This window comes from Anser cygnoides, chromosome 1, assembly GCF_040182565.1.
Source record: "Anser cygnoides isolate HZ-2024a breed goose chromosome 1, Taihu_goose_T2T_genome, whole genome shotgun sequence".
Classification (NCBI taxonomy): Eukaryota; Metazoa; Chordata; class Aves; order Anseriformes; family Anatidae; genus Anser; species Anser cygnoides.
Window position 1 is genome coordinate 96,924,548 of NC_089873.1, and position 26,492 is coordinate 96,951,039.

General features: G+C 41.8%; 1 protein-coding gene across 44 annotated transcripts in view; it reads right to left on the reverse strand.

Moving 5' to 3' along the window:
* ZBTB20 (zinc finger and BTB domain containing 20) overlaps positions 1-26,492 on the reverse strand; it is a 480,501-nt gene that overhangs the window by 89,654 nt on the left and 364,355 nt on the right. The window contains exon 1 of one of the 44 annotated variants that reach the window (XM_013184055.3): positions 25,440-25,655. The exons of 42 other annotated variants lie outside the window; for them this stretch is intronic. The gene's annotated coding sequence lies outside the window, so the exon portion shown is untranslated. Of the gene's footprint in view, positions 1-24,577; positions 25,357-25,439; positions 25,656-26,492 lie in introns of those variants that run through there. One more of the 44 variants, XM_048058143.2, reaches the window with a different exon arrangement.

Consider the following 26,492-nt stretch of genomic DNA (forward strand, 5'->3'; position numbering starts at 1 on the left):
GAACTGGTGTTTTGTAAAATGGAGAGAAATTTGGAAAACTTCTGCATTGGTCTATTAAGTAAGCTAACACCTGAATGATCCAGGAATAAACTAACTTGTCCCCTCAATTTTAATAACTGGGAAAGCAGTTATTAACCTAAATTATACATTTTTTCATTCTAATATATCTCCTTTTTTTTTTTTTTTTTTCCCAAGGGTTGACATTTCAGCTATTTCATTTACTTTCAGTTGAGATTTGTTGAATCAGGATACAGTCTGTGAAGGTATTTTAATTGCTCTATTTAATGTCGGATGCTTATTTTTGTAGTTCTCAGAGCAAAAAGTCTAGAGAACTCTTTGTCCTGCTGTAGTCGTTAGACAACATTTGCTAATGTCTAAAGTCTGTCAAAAAAATAGCATCCAAGGCTCTCGGGGTATTCCCCTCCCCCTCCCCCAATCAATTTTGCTATTGGTTGGTACCTTGGGCTGTTTTATTCCTGGGCATGAAAGCAAAATTCCATCATTTTTGAAAATTTGGCATATACAGCATTATATTTTTGCCAAGGTTTGCAAAGTGAAAATACAGAGTTCTTCTTAGCTCTGCTAGGGAATAGCTAAGCAGCCCCTGTTATCACATGCTGTATTTTTTAATGCCTGTTGCATTAGAGATTATCACAAAAGGTTGCAACTGGGGCAAATGATCACATCAGTAATCCATATTTTGAGATCCCTACTTCCAACATACTGATCATTATGGTGAGCTATGAAAACACTTTCGCAAGGCGTTAACAATTTGTTAAAGATAACACCAATGCTCACAGAAAACTGACAAGCAAAGCAGCTTTGCTTTACGTTAATAATGCTAAGGTTAGAATTCAGGCAAGCATGAGCAAGAAAAGCCGAAACGATGACCTTCCCATTTCAGCCTTTTGTTCCTCTGAACAGCAGATGTCATTCTGCAAGACTGTATTTATGCACTGTTTTGTTGCATTGAGACAGAGAGAATTGTCTTGATTTTTCTTCCTTTTTGGATCATAATCTGGGACTGGTGCTGGAACAATTTACTGGCCTTGAAAGCTTTGCTACAAGGCCACAGAAGTGTCTCTAACATAGGCAGGTCAGAAGATGTCAGATTTCAAAATCAAGCAGTTCTAGCTGCCACTACTGCCTGACAATTTGAACCAGATCCCAACCTATTTTCAGCCGGTATGAGCTCTGAGAGCCTAATCCTCACAGGCCTTTCTCATTTTGGTACTCACTAACACCACTGACACTGGCCCTCTGAGCAGGATAAGGCCTTTTGTTTCCAATTTTTCCAGCTTGCAACAGATGACTGAAGACGTACTGAACCAAAATGGCAAAAGGCAAGATGGTCACCAGAGTAACTTTAATACTGTGAACGATTAGGATGAATAATGAAAAGCAGCCTACATGCCTTCAGAAAGTTGAGGACTGGTATTTGGTATGCAGTTCCTACCAGTGATGGTGTTTTAAGAGATAAAAGCTGCTAATTTCCTGCTAGTCCCTTGTTGGAGAAGAGTTTTTGGCATTCATGCCACACCAAGTTAAGGAGTTAGTAGCAAATACTAGGTGTAAGTGTAAATTTTACTCTCTGGATTGTGTCCTGGTGCTACAAACACAGCAACAGGGAAACTGGACTACTGCCGTTAACAGGCTGCATTCTCTTCTGGAGTTTGTAAATAACCAATTAAACAGAGTATTTCCACATTTTGAAGGTTAGGTGAACCAACGTTGAATGCCAACATGCTTCTGCTTATTACTATGATGCTTTTTGATTTTTTTGTAGCTCAGTCTACTTTGACTTTATAACAAGAGGCACAGCTGTATTTTGAGTATTTTCTGATGAATTACTCAAAGGGACACATTTCTTGACCCAGTGCCTCAATTTACCATCTTTCTTGAGACAAATTTGTGATTTGGGAATGGCAGAAGATGAAGAAAGAGAGGTGCTGGCAGGAAGGATTTCATCTGAGCACTTCACATTCCAGCACATTTCAGGCAGAAACTGTTAAAAGGAACTGGCTCTTCTAATATACTCCTTATCATGAAACCACGAAGACAGACTGGACTCAATTATTAACTTCTGTAGTGATAACATTTCCCCCATCTCTCCTATCCTCGTGGATATCCCAGGAAATGGATGCTGGATGCAATACATGGTACCAGCTGTCAGCTTGTGCTTCATAGAACAGAGCCTCGCTGGTAGCAGCGAGCAGCAGAATATCCTGGCATTCTGTGCTTCGAAAGGTGCCTTTCCATGGAGGTGACAGCCGAGAACAGAGGGCTCTCCTCTTCACAACAGGAGTCTGCAGGAATTTAAGCAATCAGGCACTGACAGATTCTTCCAAGCAAGTGGAAACAGCCAGTGAAGACTTAGAAGCCTACGAAAATCGTAGATGTTTTTAACTACAGTAATAAACAATTTAGAAACTACTGAAGCACATTTTACTAAATCCATTTATAAGATCACCTCCTGGTCTTTCAAAATATTAGAGCAACCCTTGAAACTCCTTGTATCTCCAGCTAATTTCGAGAACAGGTTACATTTCTTTTGGGCTAGGAGCACCATCACCTTCACAGTTCTCTGAGTACCCTAGGATTCATATGCAGCAAGATCCTAGATGATACACCACTACTTGCGGTTGTTTTCTTCTCTGTACACCCTCTCTGAATGTGGTCTGAAAAGGATGTTAATCAGTGGAAAGTCATAAAAGTTTCCAATATATACAATGATGACAAATGAAAAGAAATTCTTTACAACGTTGCATCCTTCCTATCCTGTAATGTTTCCTCTCTTCTTTAATAGTAGCCCTGCCCTTTCCCCCTCAGACTCCCAAGCATAAGTGCAGAACCTCTTTCTATGCGTTTTCTTTTCCAGTCACTGTTGAGTCCTTTTTTCTGTAACTTTTATTGGAGGCTTATCAACCTTTCTGATGGCTCTGCTTAGACTTATGCTTAAGGAAAAGCACTTGTTCAGCTTCTGCAGCCTCCTACACCTTTGCCCATGTAGGCATGCTGACCCTTCATTCCTGCACTGTGCAATGCATGTCTCCATGACTCCTCTCTCCTCTGGGCTGCTTAAGAAGCCTCTGTGAATCTTTTTATTTTGCCACCTGAGTTTTACAGTCTTCCCCTGGATTATCTTTTTTTTTTTTTTTTTTTTTTTGCATTTCTTTAAGCAAAAATAAAGTAGGCTACCATACTGTTTCTGAAACAATTCCTAAACACTACAGCGTGGGCCCGGGCCAAAGACCAGTTCTTTAAAGAGACGTTATAAATGGAAATCTTCTCCTACAACATATGCTATTTGCAACAACTGCTTCCTTCCAGCCATTCTGTAATGAAAATATTAATAATTTTAATTTACCCAAGTAAATAATTATAGGTGCAACTTTTAGGCTCTCATAATATTCTAATTTTTATTAAATTGTATTAAAGGAATGCAATGAAATGCAGCGTGATGAATTTATTTTCATGAAAACAGGGAGGAAGAGAATGGATCCAGTAAGACAAGATGCCAAGATCTTTGTAAACAGCAACCTTGGAAACCTACCTCTTCCCATTCTGTTCAAGAAATAAATCCTGCACTGAACTGGCTTAACCCAAGGTGCTCCAATCTTTGGAATTCAAATTAGACAATTAAATTTTCAAATAATTCTTAGATACAAAACCATCTCGCATATGGCTCCTAATGATGATCTCCAACAAAATATTGCTAAAGGAAGGGATAATTTTTATTGCTCACCTCTCCAAAACTTTCCCCAAATGGCAGCCCACACATCTGATCTTGATATTTTTCACTTGTGATTCTGGATACACGCAACAATTGTCTGGGAAATATTGCAAGGTCCCTTTATACAGGGTGAATTGGGTAAAGAGTCAAAATAAGTGGTGCCAATCCTTTATCCATCTGGTTTATGACTGTTCCAGATGGAAGGAAGCTATTAGAACACCATTCTTAACTCCCAGCAAAGGCAGAATATAGTCTCCAAATTAATGATTTACCATATGAGCGACCCAAGCTTAGTCAGAAGGCCAAGAAAGTACTTGGCCCACTCAAAAATGTTCAGATCAGCCTCAAAACGGAAAAGACCAGATTAACAGTTCCTGAAGTCTAGTAGCTGAGGGAGCTAGGACAGCCTGACGGTGCCTGACAAAAGCAGGACAGAAGTCAGCCCTTCCACTCCTGTGAAAGTTAAAAATACAGGTCTACCATCCCCTACACATTTTAGGACAACGGTGCTCTCCTGCAGTGGAGTTTCAAATCTGGCAATACGGACCCAGCCTTCGACACCAAGCACTCCTTCGAATGAGAAAAGCTACTGAAATGAATTACCTTCATTTCTTCAACTAAGTGCCCTACTTAACCACCAAACTGCACCAACCCTGTGAATAAAAATGTTCCATTAGCAACAGAAAACATGCGGCGAGTGTGGACAACTGGGGCTGTCAAGAACTGAGTAGATGGGGGGTGACCAGTGGGGTCCCCATCTGCCAGTGCAGCTGAATGGCAGGGCAGGGCACAGCTAAGCACACAAAGGGCTGGATGAACAGGAGGAACCCAAAGCTTCGAGTGACACCTAAAGGCAGCTGGGATAATAGAGACCTTGAAAGAGGTCTTTGAAATGGGAATGTGGAGCAGGGAGAGCAGGGGGACAGGAAAGGCATAACTGAGGATTTTTCTGTTCGTTAAAGTAAGTAAAATACAGCCCTCGCTCATTATGGAGGCAGACAGCCTAGCCAAGCTGGTACATCTCATCAGCCTATTAATAAAGCTGCTCTCGAATCTAGTTTCACAAGGCAAGCCATCGGAGTCTGTGCTTCCAACGTGTTGTACAGACACAGGGCTATGGAAAATCTCACCCTCCGGAGAGACCTGAGTGAGGCAGTCTTTTTCATTAATACCAAGTCTGCACAATGAATCAACAACAGATTCAATAAGGCCAGGAAGAGCAAAAATAGAGCTTCTGACCAAATAAAAGACATGTAATGAGATCAGAGTGAATTTAATGGGAACCTCTATTCCACTGAATAGACAAGGTCCCAGACATCCTCCTTCCTGGGTCTCAGGAGCTAAGCCAATAGACTTCGAGTTGCATCATTAAGTTCAAAATCAGATGAACTGTAATTGAAGTAAAAGTCTTATTTTTGGCTTGTTGATCAAAATGGAGATCAGATGTGCCTGAGGGCATGATTTTCATCAGGACCTCAATGCAATCCTTGATTTCCAGAGCACTGCACCTGCAATGAATCATGGGCTCAACTAGGAGCATATTAATACCCAGTTACCTGGTGTGCAGGTGGAAATAGCAAATGCAATATTTAAATGCTTTAAAAGCACCTGCCATTTATTATGAACACAATTCTTTTCGGGCACAAAATTGCATCTTAACTCACACATGCCATTATTGAAAATCATGCCCGATGATTTCGAAATAGTATATTTGCATTTGTGCCTACATCCTGATAGCCCTTCATTTTCCTCCCTCTAACAATTGGCCTAAAAGATCCTCCTCCTCCTCGCTAAGGAATTTAATAAAGCAGAACGATCTCCATGTTGTGATCATAGCAGATCCATTAAGCTTGTGGGAGAGTACGGCAAAGCCACATCAACCAAGAGCAGATCCTACACTGTAACTTGCAGCCAAAGATCACTAGTTAAATCCACAAAAAGCAGCATGTGGTCCCTCCTTTAATATGTAATACAGCAGACGATGGAGAATTGAGAGAAATGAGAAATCTTGTTCTCATGGGTGAAGGGACAGCCTGTCATCCGCCCAATTTTTTCCACACATTAGTAGGTAATAAATACAAATTAGCATCCATTGTCCTAATGTCTTGAAGCTTGCCCTCTTAACTTAGTGTCACACACAGATTCAGCACATCCTGTGGGATACGCTGGTACCTAGGCAGAAGGGAAGATAATTTGGGGGTTTGGTGATTTGGTGCAGACAAATGAAAGAAATGAATGGCTTCTTCATTTCACTTGTTTCCTGCAGAAGAAAGCATCTGCATCAAAATGAGTTTAAACATAAGGGAATACATTTTCAATGTGTTGCACAGGGATTTAGCCACATGACTCCCATTGATGTTTATGGGAAATGAGTGGCTAAATCCCCATGTAATAGGTTGAAATTTTAGCCCAAGGAGACTGACTGTGGAGCAACTCGTCAAGGTCTTTGCTTACAAAAATTGTAAGCGTATCAACCATTCTCAAATACCATCTCTCTTTACTGATATATAATCAAGTGAACCCCTTGAAAGGGACCGGTGAAATTACCTCTATTAAAAGGTCACTGAAAACCTTTAAACTGCTCTAGTAGTGAGTGCATGAACATGATCAGCGGGTGAAAGGGCATGTCAAAGGCTGACTTATGTGTTGATCATGTCACTTTTTACAAGCTGACGCTCTCCTGGAAGACAAAAATAAGGGGTTATTGAATGATTTAATGCTTCAAACTTCAGCAACAAAAGGCTTCTAGCAGCATGGACATCCTGCTATAAAATGCATCAAGAAGAGCTTCTAACCATAGTTAGTCTCAGTAGGTTGCAAGAAAAGAAGGAAGATGCTAAATCCCTTGGCTTTTCTCCTGCCTTAAGGAGGATGGAGATAAGCGTCAGATTAAAGTGAGAGAATCTCTTCTGTTTTCCAATTACACAGATACAGGCCTACCGCTAGCCAGAAAATTTTCAGTAGCCAAAATTTGCTACAAGATCTGCTATATGAGTATCAGATTAGAGGTTTAACTAGAAAATACAAGTCTAATTCTCTCCTCTGACATATGACAGTTACTTCTCAGGGTAAACTAGCAAAGGGCAAGCTTTTTCCTGACTAACATACATGGTCAGAGTAACAATGTTTCTGAGACCCGCATCACTTCTTGCACCCATGCCCATGAAATTCTGCAGTCATTCTCCATTCCCTCCCCTCGCAAAGAGAGTGTTAAGGAGCAAGTATGGGCAAAAATGAAAAGTTAAAACATAGCAGATCAATAGATTATTGAGGCACTGGAACAGGTTGCCCAGCGAAGCTGTGGATGCCCCATCCCTGGAGGTGTTCAAGACCAGGCTGGATGGGGCTTTGGGCAAGCTGATCTAGCGGGTGGCATCCCTGCCGATGGCAGGGGGTTGGAACTGGATGGTCTTTAAGGTCCCTTCCAACCTGTTCAGTGGTTCTATGATTCTGTGATTATATTCTATCATCATAGCGGTGCTTTAAAGGCAGCTCTTTTAAAAGCAGGTTCTTTACAGATGTGCAGCCAGCAGAAAATTGCTGTGCTTCTTTAATTTCTGTATACAGCTGCTGAGAAAAAAATCTTCCTATAGAGGTCAGTATTCATGATTATTATTTAGACGTGAGAAACTTCAGAAGGTTTTGACTACAGAAAAAAAAATTATTCTTTTTTGACAATTATAAACTGTCAAGCAGAGGTTTTTCATGAAGTTAGAGCAATGTACACCTATTTTTCTTTAGCCATCACACTATAGTTTCAAAAGATAAACTGCACTCCTCTGTGTATTTCAACTCTGAAATACTGTATATGTGAAAATTAATCTGGCAGACTTCTGAATCTGCAGGCTTCTGGGATGAGCAAATGGGTACAGTTTTCTTTTAACTGTTTTTTGAACCCCATGTGTTGAGAGAAAACAACAGAATGGAAATTGCTCATCAAAATGTTAACTTGTGGCACGGCAGAGCCACAAAGCAGGTGTGTGGCATGCCGTTCCCTTCGCTGACATGCCTACCACATGTCACCCAGTTCTGCCACCTCCGTCACTTTCTTTTGGAATCTCTCCTCCTGCAAACACTGAAATGTGGCTCGATGCAGAGTCTAGCACAGAAGTGACATGACCTTTTAGAGAGCAGGCAGCTCGGGAAAACATTCATTTAGGATAATGCCTCATGGAATAATCCTTTGGATTAGTGACCACAGTCTTCCAGCCCAAACATAAATGTCTTTCAGCTAATACTTTTGCTATTAGGAGTGTATCTAGTCAGAAAAAAAAAAATACAATCTTGCTAATTCAAGCTAACAGCTAGGATGCTGACCTATCACGAATAACTGAATTTTTCAAATTAGCAAACACTTGAACAGACAATACAAAATATAAATAAATAAAGGATAAAGCATCACAGAGCATACTTTGTTCATTTATTTTGACAACTGCTTAGGTTTAATTTGTGAAAATACTTTACAGTGTTCTTGTAAATGCGCTGTGATGAACTTTCTAAAAATAATAAAGTCTTCATAATCTTTAAATGAATGTCTATCTTTGTGGTTCTACTGCTTGCGGCTGGAAATGAAAGCTATTAATGCAGAAGTTACCCTATAGGGTGACTGAGTTTTTCAGAAAAAATATGAGAGAAGAGGTGTCTTTTTTGACTGCTCTTTTTTTGTTCACCGTGTTCTGTGCACTTGGACATCAGAGACTGCAAGGAGCCAAAAACGGTTCCATGACTCCTGGATCCTTCAGTCCTCTGCGAAGGATCACTCAGATCTCCCTAAAACATCTTGTGACAGACACACGATTGTGCCCTGGTCTTCAGTTCCCCCCTCCATTTGCCTTGTTTAGGGCCTTAACAAACTTTCACACATTTAGCACATCTGATGTGCTAAATTCCAAACACCTGCAACGGTGCTTCCCCTGGAGTTTACATTTCCTTTTCCCAGATAGAGAGAGAGACCAATAATGACCTGAAACAGGCAACTTTTGAACTCCCAGCTCTTTCAGTTTTGTCTCTCACAGTGACTGCTGGTCATTCCTCTCACCCACAAAGTGGAAGCTGAAGAACAAAAGGCTGTGGGCAGGATACTGCGAGCAGCCTGACTGAACAGACAGCAGGCAGGGGAAACAACCACTGGCTGGACTCGAGTGGAGAAAGCAGAGGGCTTGACCCAAATAGTTGCATAAAGCATTCCTAATAAAACATAACACAGCAGCAATCACCATCACGATATTTACTACAGTGTTAGTGTAGTTCACCAGTCAGGTGTCACAGTATCCCGAGGTTAAAATGGGGCAGCGCTTGCTGTGCAGACAGCAATGACGGGAATTTCAGGCTTGCCATTTTCCTGTGGCCAGAGAGGTAAATAACTCCCAGACGTAGTTTGATTTCAGCCACAGCATGGCAAAGGGAGAACCAAGTCATAGCTCCGCAGATAGCTCCAAGTCAGTTGCTCCACTGGCAGCCTCTGACTTTCCTTTCTTCTCAGGATGGAATTTATTATCGTAGCTCTGACTTCATTCTTAGTGGCTGAAGCTGTGTCCAGATTTCTCTTTGCCCAGATTTCTCTTTGCTGCCTGCTTAGACTACGTGGGGGCTATTGCCCTGGAGGATCGTGCTGTTTGAGGACAATAAACAGCTCCAAACATTCATTATTTCTTTTTAACCCCCATCTCCTCATTATCATTTTGCATTGGTAAATACAAAGTGCAGACAAGCAGTGAAAACAGAAGACGTGATGTACCCATGACAAAATACAGAAGCATTAAAGGAAAGTGAAGCTTCCTATCTTCTTTACTTAGAGCTGAAGTTAGCTGACCCACTAGAAATAATAAAACTGAGTTACAACAAAAAGAAATTTGATCCTTTTTTAAAGAATATCTATAACCTACATTGCACTGGAGAATCCAAGTCCCCAGGAGTTGTTGGGAAACATGCTGTATAGCTTTCAAAATGCATACCAACTTACCAATCTCATACTATAAGCTGAGCTGCATTAAGAGCTACCTGATGCCCTGAGGTCTAAGAGTGTGAGCTTTCAGAGTATTATGCAGTGTGGATCAGACCCCTCCCTAGGTTTGGTGGGCATTACTGTCCTGGTGTGAAACTCACTCACATCTTCAGCGTTACTGAAGCTCAAGAATATATTTTGCCTGGGACAATTTTAAAAGAGAGATGTGTTTTTTTCCTGGTGCTGCTCTTATTCAGGATTAAGTTCTACTTTATTTTGTTGTACCAACAAACAAACAACAAATCCAACTCCAAGCCATTAAGTCTAAATCCACTGGAGTTTTATTGCACTACTGCTTAAGTGGGAACAGACCTCAAATGCTACTTCTCCTTTTCTAAAAGCAGAAGACCTTAGCACTTGAGCTCAGAAGCTTGACCATTAATTGTTTGTATTGCAGAGCCTATGACATACTTAAGTAGCTGAGCATAACAATAAACACAATAGCCAGTTCATTAAATCATTCTTTGTTAAGACTTTCCAAAGCTTTGGGCTTAAGCCTCTTAAAATTGAAATCATTATGCTATTTTTTTAAACAAATGAGCAAACATAATTCACACAAAAAGGGGAAAGCACAACAGAGTCTTTGATGTATGCATCATCACTGTGATGCCTCACTGAGATTAAACTATATGTCTTAACACCGCTAAGAGGTTTCAGCAGCTCTTTCCAAGGCAAAGCTAAAATCAGGAAAGGCTATAAAGTGCTGCCGTTGCTGTCACCTCTCCTACAACAGCTTTCCTTGGCCTGTCACATCACGAGAGAGGCTATCAATAAACTCTGGAGAGTAGCGTTTGCAGCTTCTCTTGTTGCGTCTGTAAGATCCTGTCAAAACCTTGACTTGTTGACACATCCTGCCAGGCTCTGAGGATGACTGGGGATGATGAAAGGTGGACGCAGGAATGGAGGTTTGCTGTGCTGGGAGAACTGGTTCTTTTAACTCAGATGTGCTAGTGCTCCAGCTTGGAGAAACAGGGCCAAACTATTCACTGCCTTGCAGTTAGGCAGGTATTTCACACAAGGTTATTTAGAAAAGGCTAAAATACCTTCATAAAATGCTACATGGATGAGCACACCAAATTATGCTGCCTTTTAAATAAGCTCACAATCCCCACCCTTGCTTTTGCCACAGCTCTGGCTGACTACAGCTTGTTTCTCCTCTTCGTGCCAACACTGCAGCCGCACTTGTAAGAACTGCGTTTCCCTTTCCCCATAAAACAATCCTGCACCTTTTCTCACATCATATGTCACGGGCAGAATCTCTGCCATTCCCTTCCTATGAATACCGTTAGCATGTGAATTCACACACTATTAGCATGAGAACATGTTGTAAGGAAAGCAGAAGAGATGTGCAGATCTGAGCAAAAGGCTTAAAAGGAGAAATTGTTGTCTTATTTTCCCACTGTTGCTACTATCTTCTTTTTCCCTTCCTTCAGATGTGCTGGTTATGAGTTTCTGTATTACGGCTGTTGGACTCAGAGCCTGCTTCTGGGGGGTGCTGAGTACTCCCTGTTCCTGACGGGGTTAATGACAGCAAATACAAACAACAATGGGTGTATGCTCAACATCCTCATCTATTAGCTCAGTAAATCACTCTCTTGCAATTTTTACTATTTCTTACAATTGCTGTCACGATGAATTTTAAGCCAAACCTCACACTGATAGGCAAGTCACGGAACTGGGGCACGGCAGAGGACTCCTGCTCTGTTGCACACCTGCCTCCAAGATGTCCTTCCTGAGAAAAGGAGGGTGAAAAAAAAAAAAAACAGAACAAAACACGGGAGGAGAGTGAAGAAGAAGGGAAAGCCCAGCTTCTTTTTTGCACATAAGGTTCCTCAGCCTGAGCAGAGGGCTTGCGAACTACCTGCTTGGGACCTGTTGAGGCCTCAGATCTAAGACTAGACTTGCCTCTCTGAGCAGACACAAAGCACATACGGCTTTAAAGAAAATGCATAAATGAATTGAGAGTTAAAAACTACTAGAGAATACTCCCTGGGATTATCTGTACTATCAAGACAGGAAAACTTTGCAGATGCTACTGTCTCTCTAGAGGAATAAATGCTTGCATTTTAATATTCTCAGCAGCTGGTTCCTGTTGAATGCCATCAGGATGATTCAGCCACCCACCAGGAACACCAGTAGCAAGTGCACACAAATCTGTAAAACTTTCTACTCCTGATGCCAATGCTGTTACTTCGGCCGAGTCTGATCTGTATCAACTATTCTCCATTATTACTAGCAGCAGGTTTAACCTCACCCTGGGATGGTGAAAGAGAATAGCTAGTCCCTGGTGCTGCCATGCTCAATCCAACCAGCTGCCCCCTCTATTAGCAGTGCTTCCCACAATCCACATCCGTAGCAGCACACTCTGTGGTTACCTCATTCACCTTCAGCCTCGCCGCAAGCAACATATCTCTCCTGTGAGCTCCTCTCATCAAAGTAATGCTTTGGGCAATCCGATGTCCTTCCCCCTACCGTGGTCAACATCCAATGAAAGGGACATCGCCCTATAACATACTTGGTTTCTACATGAGACTCGGATGTGATAGATTACTTCCTCACCCTACTTGATAATCAATTTATCTCTAAAATCTGCTCTCTCTCCTCATTTTTGAAAAAATCAACCTCAGTGACATTCTGTCTGTGGTCTGTGGACCACTTCCAGGTGTTTTATGGAGGTGGATCTGTCTAACAGCAATAACGAAGCATTTACTTTTCCACAAGCAGCAATGCTTCCTGATGTTTGTTGACTGGGTCAGATCACACAAGGCTTCCTCTAATCCCAGTGAGATAAATTTCTGCCTCTCTTTTGTCTGCATTTCTTGGAAGTAGATTCATCTGCAATCCCAATTGCAGAACTGTACCTAGAGAGGACAGAAACTAGGGGAGAGAGAACTAAATGTCAGAGTGACCCAGGGAAACTGGTCCACCTGTGACTTTAGGTCTCATAGCAGGGGAAGAGTCTTTCATTTCTACTTCATGTGATGACTGACAGCCAGACACTGAAAATAAACAGCTCAAATACAAAACAGTGGGAAAGTAACAAAGCAGATGCACCCATCTGGTCAATAATGCACATTTAGTTTTCCTCCTTAATGTTCCCACCATTCAGCTGAGTACTAAAGGTGCTACAGGTAGACAGAAAAACAGTATCAACACCTATTCTAAAATGATAGCTTTTAATTTCATCATCACAGAGCATCCTAATTTCACTGTTGTCTTTGAATGCTTTGAAGAAAAAGCATGCCTTCAACATGGAGATAAATGTTAGCTCAGACCATGCCAGCAGCGTTGGTCTTTCATCAGAGATGACTCCAAATATCAGTGCCATCTACATACATAACTCCTTAAGTAATCTCTCTAATAAATGAAAGAAATGTAGATTTATTACCTGTGCCAAGATGTCCTAATGTGGAAAACAAGCCAAAACAGAGAAATTGGGGATTGTGCATGACTGACAGAAACATTATGTACACAAGAGTTTTAATGTCAGATCCCTGATGTACCCATATAGCTTGCGACACCTACTGCTGACTGCAATGATATTCATCCTGATTAGAAGTGATGCTATCATTTTCCTTACTTGCTTCACAAAGAATATCTTCAAGAAGCAGTGTGATTTCCAGAATCCAGGGTGGTCCCTACCATGATCTCACCTTAAATCAACAAAGTTATGGAGCTGCCACTTGCTCATTCTAATGAGTGTAGCGGTTAAGTGCCATTCAGAGTCAGCCAGGAGTCTGTGCATGAATATGGAAAAGAGAGGCAGGAGGGCAGCAAAAAGTGAGAGAACAACCTTCTATACCAAATTAAAAATGCAAAATTTTAATGAAAATTTTAACTGCTTTCACAGTTTTCTGGTATTTAATCTCAGGAAAAAAAAAGGAAAACTAAATTTCACAGAAATTGAAGCAACTGAAACTGAGAGTTATCTTTGATTAAACAATAAAAACATATTTTTTTTCTGCCTTGAAGAAAAGAGTGAGAGGAAAGGGAAAGAGAACATTTTAATTTATTTTTTACTTTTCTTTTTTTGCAATCAGTGATGAAGTTTCTTGACCAATTCTTCCAGTAAGCTATCTCATTGGATGAGATGTGGCAATGAGGATCTGTTACCCATTGTGGTTTCAGGGCTGAGAATGGATTGGATCATCTTCTCTGTTATTTTAGCCCCAAAGTATATTTTAAATAGCCTTAAGGAGAATGAAAATTCTTCTCATACCAGTGACAGGCAGAAATGGCTTTAGAAATGACTTTCATGTTTCCAACAGTTTTTTGCTTTTTTCTCCTTCTGAGTAATTTTTTTTTTCCTTTTCTTTTCTTGCACAAATGCAAGGGGATAGCCTTGTTTGAAAGATGTCAGAATACAACCCTCAGTGATCCATCAATCAACAAGAATACCCAGGGAAGTGTTTCTAGCAAGTAGTGAGTGTGGTGGAGTTCACTTCCATGGACTTCATTCAAATCAGTGACAAGTCAGCTACACAAAACCAGTTTGAAGGGCTGGCTTTTTTTTTTTTTTTTCCCCCATCTTTAAGTGTACGACAAAAGCATGTATCTTCTTGAAAGCTAACTCTGATTGGTCCAGATTGGCAGCATTTCAGTGCTTGGCCTACAATGGCAACTTAGAAATTATCTTTTGTCTTACTCTATTTTCCCAGATCAGTTAGGAGTTGGCATGTGTTTTGAAAAGAAAACCTAAGTCCTTTAGAAAAATTTATTTTTTTTTCTTAATAGAAACCAACCAGAATTTTACCTTGGCCAGAGGATTTTATCAAGATCTGAGAAGAGAACACTAATACCTTCAAAGTGAAAAGAATTAATGACACTCACACACGGCACTTTTGTAGCACCAGTGACAAGCATTACCAGAATTATTTCAGAGGTGAAGGAACACGAGAGAAACGACACAAAATTTGAGGTGAAGATGCAAGAGCTCTTTATACTGAGGCATGTGAAAACCAAAGGTGAACGCAACCTTACTGCTTGCGCCTAATGGCTTTGTAGCATTTTACAGGCCATATTGATCCAATCTTCTCAGCTGCCCCTGAGGCAGGAAACCACTGGCTAGTTTCAGGGTGGTTTGGAGCACCTTGGAACAAGGGCACTGAGTGACTTGTCCAAGGCTGTGCGGCGCGAGGGCACTGGGGTGAGGAATGGGTCCAACCCGTGATGCTACAGTCCCTGGTGTGAGCAGCGGTCCCGTTACAGAGGAGGCTGACGGGGATAGAGGGAACTTGAGAAAACCGAAAGTACAGTTACCCTCAGAAAGTTTTACCCTGTTCTTTGTTTCTCTGTCATTAGAAAAAAAAATAGCTATGTATGTACGAAGAGCTTTCTCTCGCCTAATTAGGCCTCCCTTTCGTTTTGCCCTGAACACTGGAGTTTTAATCCTGAACACAGAGGGGCCTTGGGCAGAAAATTTGGCCAGTCTTTTTCACAGAGCCTGAATGCGTTCAGACCCTTTAAAACCACACCAGCCCCTCACTAACATGAAGATTAAGCAGTACATTTTCAAAGCCATAATGAGCTAAGCCCGGTGGCCTCCTGTGAGATAGGAAACTACCCACTGACTGAGAAGCATTAGTCCCTACTACCCAAGGTGAATTACCACTTACTTTTTGTTACTTTCTTAACATAATTTGGTATTCCCCATTTGTCCTGACCTTATTGACCATTACAGACTACATTTGTTCCTTTACTGTATTTTAATAGCTTTAGGATGCTTCTCTCTTCACACTATTCTCTGTATCTATTCTGAAAACCTTTGCTCTTATTTTCCTGCCTCCTTCCCTCTTTATAGCTGGATCTTCACCTTTTCTCATGTATTTTTTTCATTTCTGCCTCACCTCACAAAAAAAAACAAAACACTGTTTCTGCATATGGCTTCTCTTCTCGGTTTTGCCATTTCTTCTGACACCAATAATCCCTCACATCTCACTTCAAATTCCACTAGTTAGTATCCCATACCTTCACACTGTACCGTGGCTGTCAAAAATTCATCATCAACCAGCCTGACCAGCAAAGTTTATTAATACCAAGTATGGGGAGAAGATTTCTGACAGTAGAGGGCCCCTTGATACATCAGGCAAAGGAGTAGCTGAAGTTACACGACAAATTCAGATTCAGTAGAAATGAAACAGACATTAAACTTTGGAACAGTTGACTTAAATAAGCGGTCAGGCTTTACTTAAGGAATTCAAGATTACCTCTTTCTGAAAGATAAAGATATGAGCGTTAATAAATGCATTGGGCTTTACCACATGAAGGGAACTAGATAGGACTACCACAAGGGTCCTTGCTGCTTGACCATCTTCAGAGATGAAAAGGCACCAGCATCCAAGCTGCCTCTGAGTTTGCTTGGCAGTTTCACCCATTGCTCCCACCTGCTAGTACATGTTGGACACTCTGGGACAACTCCTTCCCTCCTCACCTACAAGGATATTTCTCCCTTTTTGCTGGGGTTTCCGCTTCCCAAGCCAGGGCTTTCTGGTTGTCTTAAAAATGGTGATTGCGTTCCCCTACAACCCATCCATATGCAGAGAGAAAAACACAGAAATTTTTATTTTTCAAGAGTCTTTTCTCATTTCATAGCTATAGTCCTTGCCCCAGCGACTGCTCAGGGCTTTTCCAGACTGCCTCCAATAAAATTGACCTACTTCTCCTTGGCTCATTGAGGTCCCCAGAAGCATCAGTAAGAGCTCAAGATTAATACATTTTTTCTACTACATCTTAGAAAGATCTTAGCAGACACAAAGCTGCTAGGCCCAAGACACATAGAGTTATCAGTGACTCAATTTACATTCAATTACCATTTGGAAATTCATCTTCATCATCATAACTATGAGAAAATAGAGTCATGTCTTAACTATGGTACAACTAACAGAAATGGAACGAACCAGTACCAAGTAAGTGGACTTTTCAAGCTCTGTTTAAATTCATTTTTAACCGTGGGTTTATGGCATTGCAAAAATTTACTAAGAAAACATGGGTTAGTATTTGTCCAGTAGTTTCACATGAGAAGTGCTGTTACTGTTGTCAAAAAGTCTACTGCGGACTTAAGTAGCTGTGAGAATGCAAAACAGTTTAAAATGTGAATAGCTTTCGTAACTAATAGCAAGTAGGCAATATAACAGATGGCAACTCACATGAAAGATAAACCACATCTTAATAACAATAACTTGCATTCGGAGGGGTAGTGTTTCCTAGCGGTTACAGCATGGAACTGGGATCCAGGATTCCCATGTTATCTTCCTGGCTCTGATGCTGACTTGCTGTGCACTGAGAAAAGTCACTCAACATCTCCGTGCCTCGGTTTCCTCCTCTCCAAACTGGAGATAAATCTTACAAATACCACCAGGCTGCACAAGGGAAGGGGCTCAGGTCATCAGTTTTTTTAACAAACATTGTGAGACAAATGAAGGTACGGGAGAGAAGTGTTTGCTAATGTTGTTCTGACCAAATTCCAAGGTGGTTACTTTGCTCAACACTGAAATGCAGCCATCCCCGGATCGGGAAGTGGCAGCTGCTTAACTATGCTCCACACCATAATGATACGGTTCAGGCCAGGAAGTGAATATCACCGTACCCAACTGACACTTCAGAGGGAATTCGAGGAGGCCAAATATAATTACCTTAATTGAAATTTAGCCAGGACATTATGCAATCTTTAACGGCAGTCTGAATCTCTATTTTATATCTCCGACAAAAGGGAGCACCTACAGCTCTCCAGGTTTCTGTCATCATTTTTGGCACATTATTTCGTTTTGATCAGAAAAAAAGAGAGCTTCTCAGTCTCTGTTTCTGCTTTGTGCAGCTCTACAGAGTTTCCTGAAAGTCCTCCAAAGCAAGCATCAGAACAGTCTTACAATGTCTGACATGAGGTTAACACAAAATTAAGAGGCTTCAAAATAAATGTTCCCTTTTGCTTTCTGCTATATATCTTTTTGTTTGTTTGAGTGAGAGATTGCATTTTTAACTGCATCAGCAGCAGACACTCTAAGAGCATCAATTCTGCCATGCTTTCCAGACAGAGGTTTCACCCTGAATTTGGTGACAATTTCATGGAAACAAAAGTTGGAGAACTGGACCAGGAGGGAAAAAATGACTAGTAACAGAGAGGAAGATGCCTTGCAGTGTACACCCTGGTGCTTCAGCAACGTGCAGGCAATAGCATAAACTAAAGCGCAAAACCAACTTGCTGGCTCATATCATTAGTGGGGAAGACAGCCTCAGATGAGCTCTGTTTTACTCCTTCCAGCTTTATAGGGTTATTGTGGCACTGACAATTTTCTGTGGCTTCTGAAGATTATGGGGATATATCTCAACAAGCCAAAAAAAAAAGTCACAACCAACCAACCAACCAAAAAAAAATAGAAAAATAAAAAAATATATAAAGAACAGCTGATCTCACTGAAGAAGACTCTGGCATCTTCCTACACAGTTTTCATTGGTATTTCCTGATTCTCCGGCCAAAGAAATCATCACAAAACCGTTTTTTTCTGGGAGGAGGGGAAAAAATTGTTTCTCACGCTAGCTCTTTAGGCTTTATGGGATATGTAGTTGAAATTACCAGGTCAGAGTTTTATGGGTTCTATTCAAAGGACTACATAAAGAATATCCTATGTAACTAACTTACTGCTCTTCAGATGGTCAAAACTGAAAAGGCTATCCAAGCAAAAATCAAGTTCTGGAAAGTGCCATGAGAAATTTTACCCAGAGGAAGTGGATTCTGCTTCTGCTGGCTTCAGTGGAAACATAATCACTCAGATTTATTAATTTTTGTTTAAATATTAAGTTCATATAAAGAGATGTCTGGAAATTCCATGTTATTATTTTCAAAAGAGATGAGCTCAAATCAGAAAATCTGGATCTGGATGCCTAATAATGACAGAAGTTCAGGAGAGTTTGGACCGACAAGGCTGGCTCAGGCAAGTGTTGAGTGTTTTCCCAGGATTTTTTGAAGGCCAATACAAGGGTTTCAAAGAGGAGAGAGGCATGTGCAACATGGCAGAGTTACAAAAAAACATCGCTTGGAATTTCCTGGGTTTTGTGAGATTAAAATTCTAAGTCTAATTAGTTTAAGGAAATTAGCTCCTTATAATTTTAATTTTGTATTGAAGAAACACTAAAAATTAAAAATAGAATGAGAGGGGAAAAATTAATGGGTTTCAGTAATTAGTTAACCAGAAAATGCTCCTGTCTTAGTGTGACTGTCCAACACACATGAAAAAAAAAAAAAAGAAAAAAGTAACCGAGACTTTCTTCATATTTTCCAAAATAATATAAGCTTCACCTCTGAGCTTGGAATGAGTCCTTGACATTTCAACTCAGCTAGCTTTTTTAGTGGTAAACCACTGAAATTGGTGTTTAGGTTGAAATATCATCTCACCATAACACTAATACAGACACAGAATAAATACATGCGTCCTGGCAAAAATAAACCTGAATTTGTTCCTTCTACTGGCCACATCAGATTTACATGAGTTTTGTGCACTAATGAAACGTTAAATGAAAGGGAAACCTCTTCTGCAGGCAGATGTTTTCACCGAGTGCTGAACTAGAGATCCCTGACACAGGGAAGCAACAGGACAACTTATTACGCCGCTGGAAAATGTATTTCTCTTAGCCGTGGTGATCCCATCTGAGGCCCCACGAGCCACACACTGGTGCACTAAAGAGACATGTGTTAGACAAGCTGTTTTGTCCCTTGGCTATCACCCTCCCAAGCACTGAATAGATCCGGATTGGGCTGGCTTGTGAAAAAAAAGTCAGATGAAAGCTGTGAAATTAAGCCAAGTCAAAGCACAACTTTGGTGCAATTCCACCGATTCCAAGTTATGCTAACAAAACTTCATTAGCAACGGATCTGGCCTACCCTGCCCAGCCCAGAGCTGCGCTTGGAAACCTAACTGCAGCACTTAGCTTTAAAATTTCTGCGACCCTTCACCGTATTTATGCAACAAGGTAGCTAAATATGTGTTTTACCATTATTTGAGCTTAGAGTAACTTCGAAATAAGATGCAAAGTCCCAGAAGTTTGAGAAGAGCTCTTTTTCTTTCACATTTTTTTCTTTCACTAAAGCTGCCGAACACCAAGCTGCCGAAATGGCCACAAACCCGCAAGACCTTCGCACGGCCACAGCTCTCGAGCTTCAGCCTTGCCGCTGAGCTGTTTGCTGACTGTTGAGGCGACCGAACTCACGGGCGGCTACGAGAACAAGCTCACAAATAAAAATCGGCAGCTATGAAGGCTCAGAGGGCTGGAGCGCGCGTATGGTAGCAGGGAACATAATGTACCATGCATGAACAGCATGCAGTTTTTAAATGTTCGTAACACTTATTTCAAACCTAAATTTCTTCCAGCAAAGTCCGTAATTCCTGCCTCAGGACCACGAATGTGCCTCAGCACAAAATGTTAAAACAAAGCCAGTTTCAAGTTGCTAGAGTAAGAGAGAAAAGGCAAGAAGCCTCAAAATATTGTCTGAGGTCAAAGACGCTCTTCCTTCTCATTCAGATTACCGGTGAAAAGGAAGGATCTGCTGTTGAGAGTAAATAAGTGACACTTTAGTCCACTGGTAATTTTCTGAAAGATCTGGAGGCATATAAATATAAAGTTTCAGGCTGCAGGAGACATCTCAACTCATGTCTAACAACGCCACCACAGAGAGCACACACTGTGTGTTGCGGTTTCTGGTGTCCAGTTCAAGGGGATCACCCGAAATCCCGATGTTCTAGCTCTGTTTTTAATTAGCCCCATCTCAGGAAAGCCTGTACCGGCTTCAGTGGGAAGGTGTCTCAGCTAGATAAGAAAAAAGAAACACCACCACCTAGATGTGGTTCAACAGCATGAGCGAATTACAGTTGTTCCTGGATTTGTAACAAAAAATCTGTACTCTGTATCTGCCTCGCATACAAGACTGCTTCCGTACACCAGCCTAAGTATACACCAGCGAGGAAATGCTAAAACTCATAGACTATAGTTAGCTACGCTAACAGGAGTGTCAGTACAAACTGTATAAACGGGCAACAACACACACACGTACTTCCCCCTGGAGCGGGGCAATCGGCTGAGCCCAGCCAGTGGCGGAGCAGTGCGAGTGGTGGCACGGCTGGCCAGCCAAAGCACCCACCTCTTACAGAAAGTGTCACTAACTCCTTTGTGTCTCTGCAGAGCCAACAGGATTTCAGCTTTGACGATCGTACCAAATTCAGATGGAAACAACGCTGAGTTTCACAAAGACACAGAAGAAATTACAGAGGGAGCAAAGTAGTGTAAAAAGCTCATTTTCTGGTTTGCTTGCCAAAGTATATTACAATTCAGGGTGCACAAAAATGAAACAAACAAACACTGAATTCCTCCCAAACAATCTCAATAGCACACCCCCCGCCCCAACCCTCTCATTTTGAATTATGTTTAAGGATTTTTTTTCCTTTTCCTTTAGAAATCAATTCTAAACAATTGACAAAATAAATCCTTAGTTCAAAAACAGAAATGAAAACATTGCATAGGAAAGTATCAAAACAAAACATTACCTCTGTTTTGGAAAGACAGACCTTTTTTCTCGCAACAATTTAATGTTTTATGGCAACTCATTGTGTTTGTGTTGACGTGACTTTGCATTTCCAGGTAAAAAGTTTTCGAGCAGTGTTTATCTAAACAATGCATTGCTAAAACCAGCACAAATAGGAGCAGAAGTCATCTCGCTTAACTAAAATGTGACTCAGTATCATAAATATTGCTCTTCTACTTGGCTATCCACCTCCGATTCCTAGTTGCTGTCTGGCTCTTTCCGTCCTATTATTAGGCACCAGCGTTCTGGTACAGCAAACTTGTGTGGATGGCACGCATGAAACAGCTCTAATTTATACCTCGGACTTTATCCTGTATTCCTGGAGCACAGTATTTCATTTTCTGACGGCGCTAACTTCCCCGTTGTTCACCTAAATGCAGAAAAGCCCAGCATACGGCTCGCTACCCAGCAGCTTTTCAAAGTCAGCGAGTAGAAAGTGCCCAAATTAAATAAAAAAACAGGTAAAAGTTTACGGAAGTGAAACAAATGGCGCAGGTTAGCAGGGGCAGCCATAGGCAGCTCTGTGTTCTTGCTGAGACTGATACAGGTGCATCCTAACTTCACCGACCAAGGCAGGAAAGCCAGAAGGACAGACACACGTGTGTGTGGACACACCGACAAGTGAGAGAAAGGGACGAGGAAGAGGTAAAAGAGAGAAATAAAAAGGAAAGGTGTTAGTTATTTTTTTCAACTCTACAATGAACTCCAATTTTGGCAGAGGATTAAAAACAGCCCTTGGAAATAATTTTTTTTTCTTCTTCTTCTTTTCTCTAAAGCTTCAGCACAAAAAGAGTGATTATAAAAGGAATACACTCACACAGACGCACGTAAAACCGGGGGGAACTGGGGAGAAGGAAATGAAAGGAAAAGAAAACAAACAGACTCCTAACAGGCCCATACTGCTAACGGGAGTCCAAATAAAGAGTCATATGATATCTGATAGTGCAGGACACGTCGCCAGGAGCTGGAGCGGATTGCCTACAGGAAGAAAGAGCCAGTGTGTGACTGCTCAAAGAGCTTTTCTTTCTCCCCTTTTCATTTTTTTTTTTTTGCCCTCTCCCTCTTTTCTCCTGTACTGTGAACGTGTTGCTCTCAGGTCAGGTCCACGAAGAGTCCCCAAAAGACGGCTATCGTCTTTTTCTGCACTTCTGGAAGCAGGGACAGTTGCTGGGAGATGCCTTCTGGTTGAGATTGAGGGGGACTAAATCTAGATTTCAGCTCTGTCTGCCCTCCCTCTTCTGTCACCAGCTCCACGGTTGCAGATACAAAATGATCACAAAGGCATGTTATATTAAAAAAAAAAAAAAAAGAAGAAGAAAGAGGGAGGGAGGGAGGAAGAAAGAAGATTCAGGGAGGGAAAAAATAGAGACTGCTTATCCTATGGAAAACTTCAAAGGCCAAGTCCCATTTCAGTGCTCTTTTGTTTAGTTTTCCTCTGATTTTTTTTCTCTCTTTTTTTTCTTCTTTTTTAAGAGTCAGAGAGCAATTGAGAGAAGTCACAGAAAACACTCAGACCATGAAAACCGTCAGGAGTTGGGAAAACTCTCCAGAGGAAGGAGGAAAAGGAGGATTTAAAATAAAAGAAAGGGATTTGCGATTTGCCAAAAGTTCATCTATTTCCTAGGTTTGCCAACAGAACAACGAGCTCTTTTTGGTGCTTCGTCCGTCCCCCACCAAGCGTTTTACAAAACCTGGTGGAGCCCACAAAGTACTTTCGAGTGGAGGCTGCTATCCCCGCTGCCTACGTAAAAGCAGGGTGCCCTGGGCACCTGCAGGGAAGGGACCCTGGGCTGGGAGCAGGGGGCTCGAGGCCGCTCGCCACCCTCCTGCTGCTGCCAAAGCCGTGTCCGCCAGAGCCCTGGGGAGGGAAGGGCCCTGCCAGCAGATCTGGAGGGGTGGAAGCCCCTACAAACACCAAGCTGTGTTTTAGCTGGCGGTTTCACTCGCCATGGCTGGTTTTACTTCACTTTTGCAAGGGACAGGCTGTGTCCACCGAGACTTTTTGCCTCTACGGCACAGTGGTGTTCCCACAGCGGTGCAGACAGAGCGAAAGGACGCAATTTCCCCCCTTTTCATCGTCTGAGGATTTGTAAACGCAGTAATTCTCAGTGTACACTCACGACACAGAGATGTTGCTCAAAAACAGTGCCACAGATACATCTGTGATACCTACGTTGCTGTTACACACGACCTCTTCCAAGGGAAGCCTGCAGCATGAATATAAAAATTAAGGTATTGTAGCAATAACGCTCTGCATCCAGGAACGACTGTTGTAACTCTCTGGTAATTTCACCTAGTTCTATATAGCGCGTGCTGATGATTCTTACGGGGTGGATATAATCTACAGCTTCCTCTCTTGTTTTCTGTTACAGCTGATATACGATGCAGTTTCGAGACTGGTAATTTGTCAAAGCCCTGAAAATACAAATCAATAAAGGAAGGAAGGCAGAATTTGGCTAAATAAAGCACTTCCCCAAGCTACTGAATTTGCACTGGTATATATTCTCAAACATCCTAACCATTGTACAGAAGACAGTGTAGAGAAGATATCATGTATGTTATATACCAGATGCAATAAATTTCCAGTCTAAACACCTCCTCAAATATGATGCATTATTCCTTTTCTATACGGTGCACGGAAAGGTCTATGCCTTTTCCACATGCGAATACACAAAGAGTATATATATAAAAAACACAGTCAGAAGAACAAAAAATCTCTAGTGCCAGGTGGTCCGTCCCAAAATCCTCAATTTGTGGCTCTATGAGAGAAGTAAACTCTCAGGACGAAATGGAGCCCTTTGAGAGAGGGTCCCATCTACCAGGAGGAACAAACAAACAAACAAACAAACAAAAAAATCCCTGAGCTCCGACTAATCATTTGAGCTGCCAATGAGAGGTGACTTCTAGACAGATGGTCAGGGAAAAACTGAGTCCATGGACACAGACGTTGGTGCCCCATCTGTATTTTAGGATCCCAGCTTCAACAAGCCATTACCAACTTTTTTTGTAAGTGACAGAAAGTGAAAGATTTCAGTTCTCACTAACGTATTTATTTTTCATCGAAACCACCCTGTTCCCTTCTTTTTTTCTTCCCCCGGTAAGAATTTGTTGTTTAATTTTTTAAGTAAACAGAAACTGCTCACAGTACAACTTCTATGCCAAAAAAAAGAAAAAAAAAAAGAAAAAAAAAGAATAGGTAACTTGGCAAAACAGCAATCGGATTTAAAGAGAGAGTGAAAAAAGGGAGAAAAGAACGACATATCAAACTCACTTGGTCTCGTCCCCCTTCCATTCCTGTTCTTATTAATTCCAAATTACAATTTGGAGGTAAGGGAACTGAATTTCCTTTCAATCTATTTTGCTGCTGCCACACATTCTCTGCCTTGCTTCTGTCTCTTTCTTTTTAGGAGGGAAAAAAAAATCCCTAATAAAAATAGAAAAACATATCTCCAGCGTTAAGCTCGCTCTCCCCCTTCCTTTGTAAAGAACTCTTTGTTCTCTAGTGAAAATGCTGAAAAAATCCCTGGGCTCCCTGAAACAAGTGCAAAACACTTAGAGGCTTTTGGGCTGGCTGGGAGCCAGAAACCCTCCCGCTGTCTGGTTAGGAAGAGAGGGAAGCGAGAGAGAGAGAGAGAGAGAGAGAGAGAGAGAGGAGAGAGAGAGAGGGAAAAAATTGGAGCTTCCTTTAATAGACATAGGAAGCAGGTCTTTTTTTTTTTTTTTTTTTTTTTTTTTTTTTTCAAAACTGGCGGTCAAGCGTTAAGTAACTCCCTGCCTAAATCCACCTGCTAGCAATGAACTTGGGCAACCCCCCCGGGGGTGCACAAAGAGGAGCCACCGCACCGCGCTCCAGCCAGCCTCTGCTCCCCGCCGCCCCCTCCCCGCTGCCCTGCTTCCATTCTCCCTGCTCCCGGCACACCAATGCCCACAGCTCCTCTCTCCCCCTGCCACCAGCGACAGACATACCAAAATACACGCTCGCTCCGGCTCCTTAAAGAGCAGAGAGGGGAGGGAAAAAAATAAAAATAAAAAAAAAAGGAAAAAAGAAAAAAAAAAGGAAGAAAAAAGAAAAAAAAAAAAAGCTTTTCCCATCTCGGTTGCGACAGTGATAAGGGGTAGGGAACATCTCATACCTGGTGTGAATGCTAATCAGCCAGGAGTTCTCCTTTTTTCCCAAGACAGGGAACTGTTTCCTTCCAAATTTATTAGAACCTCCTCCACTGCCTCTTTGAAAAACCTTCTTTGTCACCCTCTTCCCAAGTCCCGATACTTCTTTAAAAAAAAAAAAAAATGGCTTCGGAGCTCCTTCTATTCTTGATATTGATTCTCTCTCTCTCTCCCTCTCCCTCTCTCTCTCTTTCTCTCCCCCCCACCCCCCCACCCCTCCTCCTTTCTCCTGTCTCTGTCTCTTCTGAGTGGTCTATTGATAAGTCCCTAGAGGCACTGGGTCAGCCTGCCCGTAGGAAACCAGACACAATGCACAAATCTCCGAGTGCCATTCTGCCATCAGCAAGCAGACCACGTTTAGGAGAGAGGAAAAAAAAAAAAAAACACACAGTAGAGCAAAAGACAGAGAGAGGGAGAGAGAGGGAGAGAGTGTGAGAAAAAGACTGATTGGAACAGGAGGGAGGGAGGGAGGGAGGGAGGGAGGGAGCGAGGGAGAGAGAGCGACACTGCCAGTCAGGTTAATCATCCCTACTTTAATTAGCTGTTCGGCTTAGACATAAAACAATTGAATTTGAATGATCTGTCAGTGGGCTCGGCTGAACCAAAGGGGAAATGCGAATATTACAAAAAAGACTGTTGGTGTATTCAGATAAGCCAGCCTGGAAAATCCTCAAAGGATAACTATTAAAACTTACCACCAAACAAAAAAGTACCGAGTCAGATGGCGTTATACCGGGGGCCCTCTCCAAAAAGCTGGGAGATCCCTTCCCTCGCCTTTTTACACGCCCCACAAGGTTTCACCGACGCAAAGATGCACACGTTCCTGGAGCCCTCATGTCTACCTGTCCCTGCAGGGTGGCAAGGGGAGTTCAGATTCCCCTGCTACTTCTGGCCATAGAAAGCGAGACCGCGGCGCTACTCAGCTGAATTTTTCCTGGTGGATCGGTGGAAATCTCTGATTCTGGGACTACACAAGCTCCGGGAGCGTCTCTCTGCTACGGATGTCTACATCCACATGG